This window comes from Vulpes lagopus, chromosome 10 (assembly GCF_018345385.1).
Source record: "Vulpes lagopus strain Blue_001 chromosome 10, ASM1834538v1, whole genome shotgun sequence".
NCBI lineage: Eukaryota > Metazoa > Chordata > Mammalia > Carnivora > Canidae > Vulpes > Vulpes lagopus.
The window spans coordinates 23,342,609-23,355,657 of record NC_054833.1 but is presented as its reverse complement, the minus strand read 5'-3'; positions in this window follow the sequence as shown (position 1 = coordinate 23,355,657).

Here is a 13,049-nt window from a genome sequence, read left to right as displayed (position 1 = left end):
TATGTCATCAACTACCGTTGTCTACATCCTTCCCTCAGATCCTACATAGGGCTTATGGGGACCCTCTATGACCAGCAGAAGGAAGAAGAAAAAGTCTGAGCTAACGTCTGAGCTCTATTATATATGTCCAACTTGGTATGTGGTAGCGAGCTGAAAATGGATAATGGCTTCACTGCAGTCACATCAGGGATGGCCCCAGACAGTAGAGAGGAAAAAATTTCTCAGTGGGCAGAGTTGTAAGTGCTGCGTCTGGTCATCCACTTTGTGGATGAAAGAAGTGGCCCAGAGTGGGAATATGTAGTTTTATGAGAAATGAAAAATGGTTTCATGACTGGTAAGGGGCATGGAAGGAAAAGAAAGATAAGATTTCAAAGACAAGCAGGTCTGGAGCCAAGACATGCAGCTGGTTAGTGGGCACAAAGAATTAAGATCTTGTATCACACATTGATGTCCATCATAAATCAGACACTCAGAGGCAGACAAATGACTCAATCAACTCAGATCAAGTGGTCTTCATCATTGGCTTCTTTAAAGTTGGTACAATGGCCCCAGGGGGCTCAAGGGCTTAAATTCTCACCTAACAAGGCCACTTAATGAAATAGCTTCTAAAGCCATTCCAACCCAACTTTGCTACTCAGTAGCTCTTTGCCTTTAGGTGAGTCTTTAACTGCTCTATGCTTGGTTCTTTCATACGAAAACTAGGTATACCAGTCAAGTTGTAGTCGGAAGGTAGAAAGTATACCAAGTACTGGAACCTTAGAATTTAAACTACTCTTTCTCTTGGTATAAAGGTAACTATGTAACTCTCAAGATAAAAAAAGAGAACAATAAGATATAGTGGAGAGAGTAATTTCAAAAGGCATCTACCAAGCCCAGGATTAGGATAATAAAAGGCAAAGTTTGAAATTGTTAACTTTAGAAGTTGGGGGGAAGAGTCCTGTAGTAGGCTGCAAGGACCGCCATAACAAAGCACCATGGACTGGGTGACTTCAACAACAGAAATATACTTTATCTCAGTTCTGGAGTCTGGAAGTCCAAGATCAAGGTGTCAGCAGGGTTTGTTCCTTCTGAGGGCTACAAAGTAGACTCTGTTCCAGACCTTTGCCCTAGCTTCTGGTGATTTGCTGACAATCTTTGGTATTCCTTGGCTTGTAGAAGCATCACTCCAATGTATGCCTCTATCCTCACATGGTGTTCTGTCTGTGTACATGTTTGTGTCCAAATTTCTCCTTTTTATAAAAACATGAGTTATATTGGATTAAGCTCCATCTTAATGACCTCATCTTAACTAAATACCTCCACTATGACCCTATCCTTAAATAAAGTCACATTCTGAAGGACTGGGAGGAGATCAGACTTTAACAGAATTTTTGTGAGGAGACACAATTCAACCCATAACAGGTCCTGTAGAGTAAAAACAGACCTCTGAGGAGGATACACTACTTGGCCAGTGCTAGAATGTCTGAGTTCAGAGGAGGGGTCCATTGGCCTGGATGTGTCCAGGAGAGGACTTCTATCGGGCTGGTGTTAGTGGCTCAGAGGGGATGCAATGATGCTGATCTGTAAGTGTCAGGAAAACTTCACATTTGATTCATCTACAACTTCAAGAAGGAAGGGTAGCTCCTGGATTGAAGAAATGCTATTGGAGTGACACCCAAAGGAGCTGCAAGTAGACAGGAAGCCACCAGGAAGGAATAAATTGCCCTTCCTGTCCTATCCTTCTAGTCTCTTGCTAGTTGCTCCAGTGGGCAGAACCCAACATGGAGTGAGCTGGAAAAGCAGACATATGGTTTCAGAGCCCCTGCCCCAGCATCACAGGACAGAGGATAGAAGGAGGAGAGCTCAGTGGTGAGATCCAACAGTGCAACCCACCCCACTATTCACTCGCCATCCAGACACCCCCTGCTACCACTTGAACTTCCACACTACATCAAAACAACTCCGTGTTTCCACCTAAGATCAACTATCCTTGGAACAAAGATATACTTACCGTCTCCCTAAAATGAGGAAAAGCAACAGTCATTGCACCTATCTTAGGGGGGCAGACATGCTGTCCATCTCTAGGCTGTGTTAACTATTCCTCAAATTCAGCAACAATACCATATAAGTGTTCTGTCACTTTAAGACTAGTCTAAACTTTTTTTTACATCAAAAGCTGTATAAAGAACAAGTGACTACAGAGGCAAGAAGAAGAAAAAGTTAGTACACACGCACACATTTTGTATAAATCTACAAAAAATGTGCATAGCTATTACCACCTCTGTTTCTGCGCCTAATCATGAAACCATAGTTGATCTATTTAAGGCATCTACGTTGATATGTGATTCACATATCATAAAGTTTATTCATTGAAATGTACAATTTGATGGCTTTTAGTATTTTCACAGAGCTGTGTAACCATCACCTCAAATATGTTAATCACTCCCTCAAAAAACCCCCTGTACCCATGAGCAGTTACTTCCCATTCACCCTTCCTCCAGGCTCTGGGCAACCGTGGACCTACTTCTTTCTTTATAGATTTACCTATTCTGAAATTTTATGTTTCATGTAAATGAAATAATATAATACGCGGTCTTTTGTAGCTAGCTTTTTTTCACTTAGCATGTTTTAAGGTTCTTGATTTTTTCCATAGTTGATATTTATAATTGCTTAATAACTGACACAATGGGTAATAGTAATACTTATTCCACAGAGTTACAAAGATTACACAAAAATCCTTAGAACGGTGCTAGACAGAGGTAGCACTTAATAAATTAAACCCATTATTGGTTGCTTCATTTGATGCAGAAATATTCATGGAGATAAACAACATGATATGCTGGCCTTACTGAAAAACCATCAAAAAATGTTTAAAATGTGAGCATTTTCAGAAGAGAAAGTAGTGATCACCAATATAGCTGGGGTGAATTGAGATTTTTCCTTTGTTTCTTCTGGATGGATCCCAAGTTTCATTATGTACTGTCTAGTTCAGCCACAGCATAAGGTCAACAGGCAGCTATTATACTCACAATGTTTTTCTGAAATGTAGGAAAACACTTTGAGTTATTGTATTTTTTTTCCAGGTTGTTGTAGTCTTATATTTCACTTCAAAACTCAGGTTCCTCGAAATGTGTTTTATATATCAGAACTAAAATGTGTAAAAAAATATGCATTATAAATGTGTTTTATGGTTCTTTTCTCACCAAATGAACTTACTGTCTGTCCAAGTCTTTGTAATACTCATATTAGAGAGTGGAAGGTGCTGTTCAAGGTACTTTCATGGAGAAGGTACTTAGGCTAGACTTCGTCTAAATCTCACTGTTTTTCATATTCCTGATGCTCTACTGCTAACTTAGGGCCCCCTGGGAGGATTCCTTATTACCCATAAAAGAATTCCCAGCCCCCTATAAGGGCTCCCTGAAGGCTCAGTCAAGTTGAACACTTAAGGCAGAGATACTAGCTGTGGGGTCTTGGGGATGGTGACTAACTTTCTTCAAGTGGGACCGAGATGAGCTCATGGCTGAGGCAAGCAAGGCCAAGGCCATTCTGAAGCCAGCATCCTTCTTAAGCTCTTGACAGATGAGCTGTGGCTGGAGAGGGGACACTGAGCTCCCAAGCCCCACACTATTATGATGGCTCAGTGTGCATTAGGTACAGCTTGACTCACACTTGTCCCACAAGTGCAGATTGTTGTGTGGACTCCCAGGGCACCCAGGAAGAAACATGGCAGCCTTAGAAGCGTGGGAGGAAACACGACTGGTTTCCCCAGTAACCATTTCCTTTATTGTATCTCAGCAGTGGAGACTTAAGGACAGTTCTCTTTGTGTATGGTTTATTGTTAAAATTTTTAAAATAAATACCTTTATTTTAATAATACTGTCTGAAATACCTCTCTTCTCTTTAATCTGATATTTAGATTTAGTACAGGGAGTTTATTTAATTTTTATAAAAACACTCTCCTTGGGTATTTAAAAGAATTAAACTGGGGAATTGTTTAATGGGTACAGAATTCCAGTTTAGGAAGATAAAAAAGTTCTGGAGATGGATGGTGGTGTTGGTTGAACAATAATGTGAATATACTCAATACCATTGGACTGTACACTTAAAAATGGCTAAAATAATGGATTTTATGTTATGTGTGTTTTGCAATATTTTTTAAAAGAATAAATAAAGGCACTGAGTCGACCCAGACACAAAGGATTTATCCATTTACTAAATTACTTACACTTTGGATAGACACATAGGTCAATAGAACAGAACAGAAAGTCCAGAAATGAGCCCACAACGGTATAGTCAATTCATCTTCCACAAAGCAAAGAAGAAAATGCCATGGGAAAAAGTCTCCGCAAAAACAGAGTAGCAACATGCAAAAGAATGAAACTGGACTACTTTCTTATGCCATACACAAAAATAAATTCAAAATGGATGAAAGATCTAAATGTGAGACAGGAAACCATCGAAGTCCTAGATGACAACACAGGCAGTAACCTCTATGACATCAGCTGTAGCAACTTCTTTCTAGACATGTCTCCAGAGGCAAGAGAAACCAATGCAAAAATGAAATATTGGAACTTCATCAAAATAAAAGGCACAGCAAAAGAAACAATCAACAAAACTCAAAGGCAACATACATAATGGGAGAACATATTAGCAATGACATATCTGATAAAGGGTTGGTGTCCAAAATACATAAAGAACTTAGACAACTCAACACCCCCCCCAAAAAAAAAACAATCTGATTAAAAAATGGGCACAAGGTATGAACAGACACTTCTCCAAAGAAGGCATCCAGATGGCCAACAGCTATATGAAAAGATGCTCAACATCACTGATCTCTGGGGAAATACAGATCAAAACCACAACGAGATACTCCCTCACATCAGTCAGGATGGCTAACATCAACAACACAAGGAACAATAGGTCCTGGCAGGGACGTGGAGAAAGGGAAACCTTCTAAGAGTGTTGGTGGGAATGCAAACTGGTGCAGCTGCTCTGGAAAACAGTGTGGAGGGTCCTCAAAAAGTTAAAAATAGAACTACTTTATGATCCAGCAACTGTACTACCAGATATTTACCCAAAGAAACAAAAATACTAATTTAAAAGGAAATATGTACCCCAATGTTTAGAGTACTCAACTACCTCTCCCACCTACCTCCTCCTGCTTCTGCCTAACTTACCAGGTCCAGCATGTTGGCTTTCTGCGTCTCCTCAACTTCCCAGACATACTCCATCCTCAGGGCCTCTGCCTGGAATGCTCTTCCACCCACAGTCGATGTCACTAATGCCTCTACCTCCTTCCAAGTCTTGATCAAATGTTACCTTCTTAGGGAAGTGTGCTTTGTCTACTCTACACACAATCTTTAGATGACCCTGGCTTACCCTCAGGCATACTAGTCATTGTTTGCAGTCTGCCTTCCTCCCACTAGAGTGTAAGCTCCGCGGGGGCAGAGATCCCTGTCAGGTTTGTTCATCATGCTTCTTCTGCACAGGAGCAGGGTCTGGCACACAGTGGGTGCTCCAAAAACATGGGACAGTGAATGAATGGATAAACACAGAACTATTGTAACAGTTTTTGGTTTCTGCTAATCTTTATGTATCCCCTCATTTTGTGGTATTTCATATAATTTACGTAGATATTTGTGTTTTTATATTGCTATAACAGTATAAGTCTTTATCAAGTTAATGTGCGCATAATATTTTATATCAGGAGTCAATCAACTTTTTCTGTGAAGGGCCAGATAGCAAATATTGTAGGCCTTGGAGGTCACATTCTGTGTCTTAGCTTGTGAGCTATTTCTTTTTAAAGATTTTGCTTATTTATCTGAGAGAGAGAGAGAGAGCACAAGAAAGGAGAGCGGCAGAGAGAGAAGCCGACTCCTCCATGGGCAGGGAGCCCGATGCGGGACTCGATCCCAGGACCCTGGGATCATGACCAGAGCCTAAGGCAGTTGCTTAGCTGAGTGAGTCCCAAGGCACCCCTGCTTGTGAGCTATTTTAAAACATGTATATGTATAGAAAAAAAACATGTATAGATTCAGATATTATGATTAATATGATTACTCCATAATTGAACATATGAACTATTTCCAGCTTTTCACTATTACAAATTCTATGGTTCATAATTAATAAACTTTTGTCTGTTACATTTACTTAACATTTTTTTCCTATTTCATTGTTTTCCATATTATTTTCTCTTTTTCTTGATTATTTCTTTAACTGATTAAGAAGTGAAAGAATGATTTCTCTAACATTATAGCATAAACTATTTGGCCTTAAAAAAGACTATCACTAATGTTTTATAATATAAAAGTCACATGTACTTATTATTATACAGGATTTGGAAAACAGAAAAGTTTGAAGAAAATTTACAAATCACAAGTAGATGTAGGACTCAAAGTAGCCATTAGTAATGTTTTATGGACTTTTCCAATCATTTTTTCTCAGTGTGTGTGTGTGTGTGTGTGTGTGTGTGTACTTTTAAAAAACCCCACAAAACCTGGATAATGTTATATATAATATAAAATTTTTAGTGGTGAATTTCCTCCTTCATCATATGAGCGTTTTCCAATATCATTAATGTTTTTCAATAATACCATTTAGATGGCTGCAGGATGTAACATTATATAATAACATCACTGTTACACTGTAAAAAACTGTTTCTGTGTTTTCAGCAATGATTTTTCTGGGTTTCTGATTACTTTTTAGGACCAATTCCTAGAAAGGGAATTGTGTTTTGGGGGTCTCTTTTTGACAAACATTTTTCCAGTAAGGATAGACTAACACATAGTTCTCTGAGCAATGCAAGGTGGAGAATGCTGCAGAGAAGACCATTCCCAGAGAGGGAGAGCAAAGCGGAGGGACACAGGGGAAGGTTGGGGCCAAGATCCTTTGGATCCCAAACCAAAATTACTTCCTACCCAGGGGCCACAGAGACTAGGAGGATCACTGAAATCATGTGCCCCTGGTCAAGCATTCATTTCTGTTGAACTTCTTTCTCTTCATTGAACTTCCTTTCTCTTCACTGAAATTCTCTTAAATGTATCATGACCAGAGAGTCCCCAAGGTGGGGAGCGCTTTTCCTATTGACCGTGTTTCTCCAACTGGATGTCTCCTGTGTTTCTGGGTGGGTAGGGGTTTGGGCCAATGACATATGATGAACTCTCTTGTCCTTCATACTAAAGGCAACCCTGACACTAATTGAAAGATTCAACTTCCTGTTATAGGCTGAGCTACGTCCCCTACCCCCAAGTTCACATGTTGACGTCCTAACCCCCAGGACCTCAGAATGTGACTGTGTTTGGACATAGAATCTTTAAGGATGTCATTAGGTAAAAAGAGGTCATATGGGTGGGTTCCAATCCAATCTGACTGGTGTCTTCATAAGAGAGGAGATTAGACCACAGACAAGTACACGGAGAAGACCGTGTGAGGACACAGGGAGAACACAGCCATCCACACACCAAGGGGAGAGCCCTAACAGATCCCTCCCTCACAGCCCTCAGAAGGAATCCACACTTCCAGCACCTTGCTCTTGGACTTCTAGTTCCATAACAGCGAGATGATACATTCTGTTGTTTAAACCCCCTCGGCTGTAGTATTTGTTTTGCAGCCCTGGCCCGGCCCCCATGCTTCGTCTTCCCTGGATCGTTGCAATAGCATATTCCTCGTTTCTCAGCAGTCCATTTGCTACCCAGCAGCCAGAGCAATGATCTTAAATACGAATCTCAGCATATCACTCTTCAGCCTATGATCTTTTAGTCGTTTTTCAGATGAAGAGCCGAACTCTCATCATTGTCTCTCGGGTTCCTGCCTACTTCTCCAGTTGCCTCTTGGGTCTCTTTCCACTTCCTCCTTTGTTTCCTCTTTTTAGTCTTTAAATGCTGCTTGCTCCTTTCCCCTCAGGACCTTTGCACATGCTAGTCTCTCTATCTGTATAGTCTCTCTTTATCCCTTAGCTACCAGTGTTTTGGGTTCCACTCCTCCTTTCAACCCAACTCAAAATATCCCTTCCTCAGAGAGGCTTTCCCCCACTTTATGATCACATAACTCCTTGAACATCTATTTCATGTCACGTAACATAATTGTAATTACTCTAAATGATAGATTGTGGAATTAATCATCCCATATCTCTTTCTCCCACAGACCTGCACTGTGTAGAACTTTTACCACTACTGGAAATTTCTATCATCTGTGCTAACACAGTCACCACTAGCCACATGTGGCTACTGAGTAATTGAAATGTGGCTAGTTCATATGTGATTTTCATTAATTTAAATTTAAATTCAAGTAGCCACATATGGCTGGCCACCACTATGTTGGAAGCACAGTTGTGGGCTGCTAACTTCCCAGTGGTGGATGCCAATCTTCCTTCCACTGCCATGTCTGGCATTGTGCCTTCCCATTCAATTATCTGTGAATCAGCAAATGAATTTAACTAACCTGACTTTGATCAAGGAACTTACATATTTCAAACTAAATTTTCCTGCATAAAGAATATTGCTCTGACTGGCTTTGCATACTCAGCAAGACAAACTCTGTTCTCATTCCTCTGTCACTTTTTCCCTGTCTAGCAGAGAGATTTGGGTCAATGGTGAGTAACTTTCCAGGGTGTACTATGTAATCCATCATCTTATTAAAATTCACTAATTTCCCATGTGGCCCCTTGGTGTGGATCACGTGTACCAACAGTTTTTAGAAAATAAGACCAAGAATGGAATTATTAATCTGTTAGAGACCAAATGAAAATCAAAAACAAGCTAGCTAGGTGAAAACTCAAAACAGCCAATAAAATTCTTCAAAGAAACAGGCAAAGATATTGGGCTTAAATCAAAGACTGATAAAAAAAAAAATAACAAGTTTGAAATAGCAGGACGACCAAGTTAATTCACGTGATCCAGAGACAACTTCAAACTGACAACTTGCTCAGGCTTAAAGCTAGGTACTCCCCAACAGAACTGGGTACATAATCTCTATAAATAAAGAGCTAGCTTCTAATTAGCTTACCAAATAAAATTAAGGACACTCAGTTAAATTTGAATTTCAGGTAAAGAATGAATAGCTTTTCTGAAATTCAACCTTAACTGGAAATTAACTGCATTTCTTATATTTTTGGTTGCTAAATCTTACAGCTCTGTTTCAAATATTTAAGAATAAAACAGACAGCCACAGAAGATGAAAGCGTGCCAAATCAGAATATATATGTCATACCTTAGAATTAGGAAATAACTGAGTCTTTCCTCTTCCTTGATACCGTTTCCCTTTGATAGAAACTCCATATTTTTCTCTTGATTACCTCCCCAAATAGTTTTAGCATCTTTCAGAATTTTATTTTTGTTTTGTACTGAATTATAACTCTTTGATCTGAGAGTTTCTGTTCTTTAAGAAGCATCAAGAAAGAAAGGTGATAGCCATAAAGCCTATGAGCTCCTAAGGATAAAAGCCCTGTTTTAATAAACTTTATGGCCTCAGAGTCTAGCACAGTGCCTGCCTCAGAGTTGGCAATCAGTTGATGTTTTTTTTTTCTTTCTTTAGACACGTTACCATTCCATTTACGTTGCATGTAGAGAAGAACTGAATTGTCACCAACACGACCATGTCTGATTCATCTTTTTATTCCCATTGTATGTCACAGTGCCCCAAATATAAGAGGATCTCCATAAATGCTCATTGAACTGAACTCAACTATTTAAGGCTGTGTGATTCCTTCCTATTAGGGTAAGTGTTTCTCGAGAACCACTTTTTATTATTTAGCATATCATGGAAATTTGGCTTTGCTAAACACCTCATAACCACAATTATTATTTTATTACTTTTTTATTCCTTTGGGTTTCTTGTTCACGGTACACAATGCTCTCTAGTGTGACAGATCTTGGCATTAGCAATTCCAAATCCCAGCTCTCTCTCATCATCTAGCCCAGTGTAATGACATGAGTACTTCAGATTCTGGCTGAGTAAGGAAAGTGGATATAAGTGAAGCAGACAAGGTAGAAATGAACAGAGCGACATCTGGAGAGGACCATAGCCAGGACTCAAATCGTGCCTGTCTCCAGCTGACCTCCACCCTCATTGATCAGCACATGATGGACCGTGGGACTCTTCACACAGGCTGGCAAGAGTCTGTCCCCAGTCAACCTCCAGTCCCTCCAGGTAGGCCACACCCAGGCATACTCATCAGCCATTTTCTCAAGCACCGTGGCTGTCTGGGTCTGATCTTACATCCCTCCCAAAATTATGAAATGTGCAAACTCTTAAATAGTTTTTAAAATCTCTAATTTCTTTGAATTTTCTGCATGAAGTTCACATATAAGAATTCTAGCTTGGCCACAACCTTTTAATTAAATCAAAGATAGAAAGCAAATGAGAATACTAGTCATTTTACCAGGTGGTAAAATGTTTGAGTTTAAGGTATGCACACTTTTTCCTGGATCTCTCAGATAGATTTTATGGTTTTAATCAAAAGTATAAGCTTTCAGAATAATGCTAAGAGATGGTCCATTGAACTGCATTCTTAGAATATGAAAGACATCCAATCATTCTACAATCCCTACATTATAAACTTTTATGTCTCAACTATAGTTAATTTTCCATCACCCAAACTCTTGGCTGGACTTTTACATTTTCTCAATAATGACTTCTCTTACTTGGCTTGTCATATTAAATTTAGCAAAAACTGGGATGCTGATCACCTCTGCCCTAGTTCCTCCTCTATTAGGTCATTTCTGATGTTATCTTGGACTTTTTTTTATCATGTTGTGGGTCTCCCCATCACTGTGTTCCACGTTCATAAGAAATTGCTTTTTGGCTATCCATCTAGGCAGGCCCATTAGACCTTTCAAATTAACTCACCTAAATCTGGAATCTAAGCCATTGGCTGCAGGAGATAGGCCTGGAGTGTGGTGTTTATTAAAATGCTTGTTGATATGCCTCACGACTCGTGAATGTTTTATAAGTGGGAGGTAGAAACGTTCCTTAAATGTTCATAAAGAGCTATGGCTTCAGTGATGAGTGGAAGGAGAGAAGTTTCCCCCTTCTCTCCTACACCTACCACAATTAGATATTTTTGTGCTTTGCAAAATAATTGCATGGAACAAGAAGAAATGGGGGGGAACAAAGTTCAAAGATTTTCAGATTTTATCAGTGAACAAACCATGTAAGAATATTCCAGAAATTATTATTCTGGTAGACAATGAATGGCAAAAATGTGGTGTGGAGCTTCTATCTCATACTTGGACATGGGAAGTTTCACCTGCTTTCTGCTTACCTCCCCTGTCTTGGCTCTCACTGATCCTCCTGCCCCACATCGAAAGCTACATTCATGCCAAGAAAGTCTCACCTTAGGCCTTCAACCACCTTTCCTCTGATTAAAACACCATCACTTCTCCTACACTTTGCCTGGCTATTCCTACTCATCTTTCAAGTCTCAGCTTAGGCGTCACTCCAGCGGGAAGCCTTTCTTTAACCTCCATGACTGGGTCAGGAAACTCTCCACCACTGGATCAATTTACCATTGAATAAATGCTAAATGAGGAATGAGACACTAGAAGTATACACCTCTTATAGTCAACTCTTATTGAACATTTGTGCATCCATTTTGATTCTAGTTGAGTGTCCACTGATTACGAATCAAACTCTGAAGCCCAGTGACTTCTCCCCAGGACAGATCAAGTTGGAAGGCGTACGATCAGATAGCTATCAGGAGCAACATAATTCCAACCTCTGTGTAATTCCCACCAGAGACTCAAATGCATAAAAATCAAGCAATTTTTACTCTTGAGAAAACATCGTCTGTATTGATAGTAAGTCCACAAGAGCATGGGTAGGTCAGCAGTACCAACAAGTGAAGTTCCATATTACTGCTAACTGTCCAATATCAATCCACAATACAGATAAAGCAGTATGTGCGTGTGTGTGTGTGCATGTGCGTGTGCGTGTGCGTGTGTGTGTGTGGTGAATCACATGCAGCATTAAGGACTGAGAAATTTCAACCTTATGAAAGATGTAAATGGAAAAGATGTTAATGTGTGTGTATATACACACACACACACACACACACACACACATACACGTGTATATAGATAGATGGATGGAAAGACAGATGGGTATATAGATGGATAAATGGAAAATAAAACATGTTGAGGGAAGACAGCCTGTTTTATTTTTTTGAGGCTGATGATGAGATAAACAAATCTTCCCTATATTTGTGCTTCATCTATTTTCAATGCCACCCAATGCTTTCAAGAACAGAAATTGTGTTTCTTTTATTTTTCACACTCCCGAAGATGGTGCCTCAGCACCTAGTTCATTGTGCAAAATAATGATGGTGATAATATCATCCAACGTTTATCCTGTACTTTGCAATACATTTCCACACTTTAAATCTCACTTGACCTATGTGTTCAAAGACAAGCTGCTTCTAGCCCCCACTGAAAGGGGGTGGGCTGCCAACCTTTCTTCCCTGCAACTCCCACCCCTGAGGCCCCTAGCCATTACAGTGGCTACCTTGCACGGCCTTCCAAAGACAATGTCCCAAAGATCCACATCTCAAAGAATTTCCTGAAGTGTATTATCTTGCTCTAAAAAATTTCTTTATTTATGTAGCTCAGACTTTTCCTCCAATGCTTATATCTCTGTCTATAAGACAAACCTAAAGATCCTTGCTACTCAAAGTGTGAGCCATTGACTAGCAGCATCAAGATGACTTGGGGTCTTGATAAAATGCAGACTCTTGGGCCCCCCTCCCACTGACCTACAGATTCAAGATCTGCATTTTAACAAGGTCCCAGCAGATTTACATGCTCATTAAAGCTTGAGAATCTCTATTATAATACTTCTACATACATGAAAAATGTTTAGTATACACAGAAATTCTATTTTGTTGGTAAATGCAGTATTAGTCATAAGTACTCATCCTATAGATTTTGTCTGTTAGCTTTGCTAGCTTACTGAATACTAACTATGGTTCTAGATGCTTCTAGACTTGTAGTAAGTTGGGAGGAGTTTATCACAGACTGTCACCCATCTCTAATACTATAATGGACATTGGTTCTGAAGGTCAGAATCAGTGATTGGGT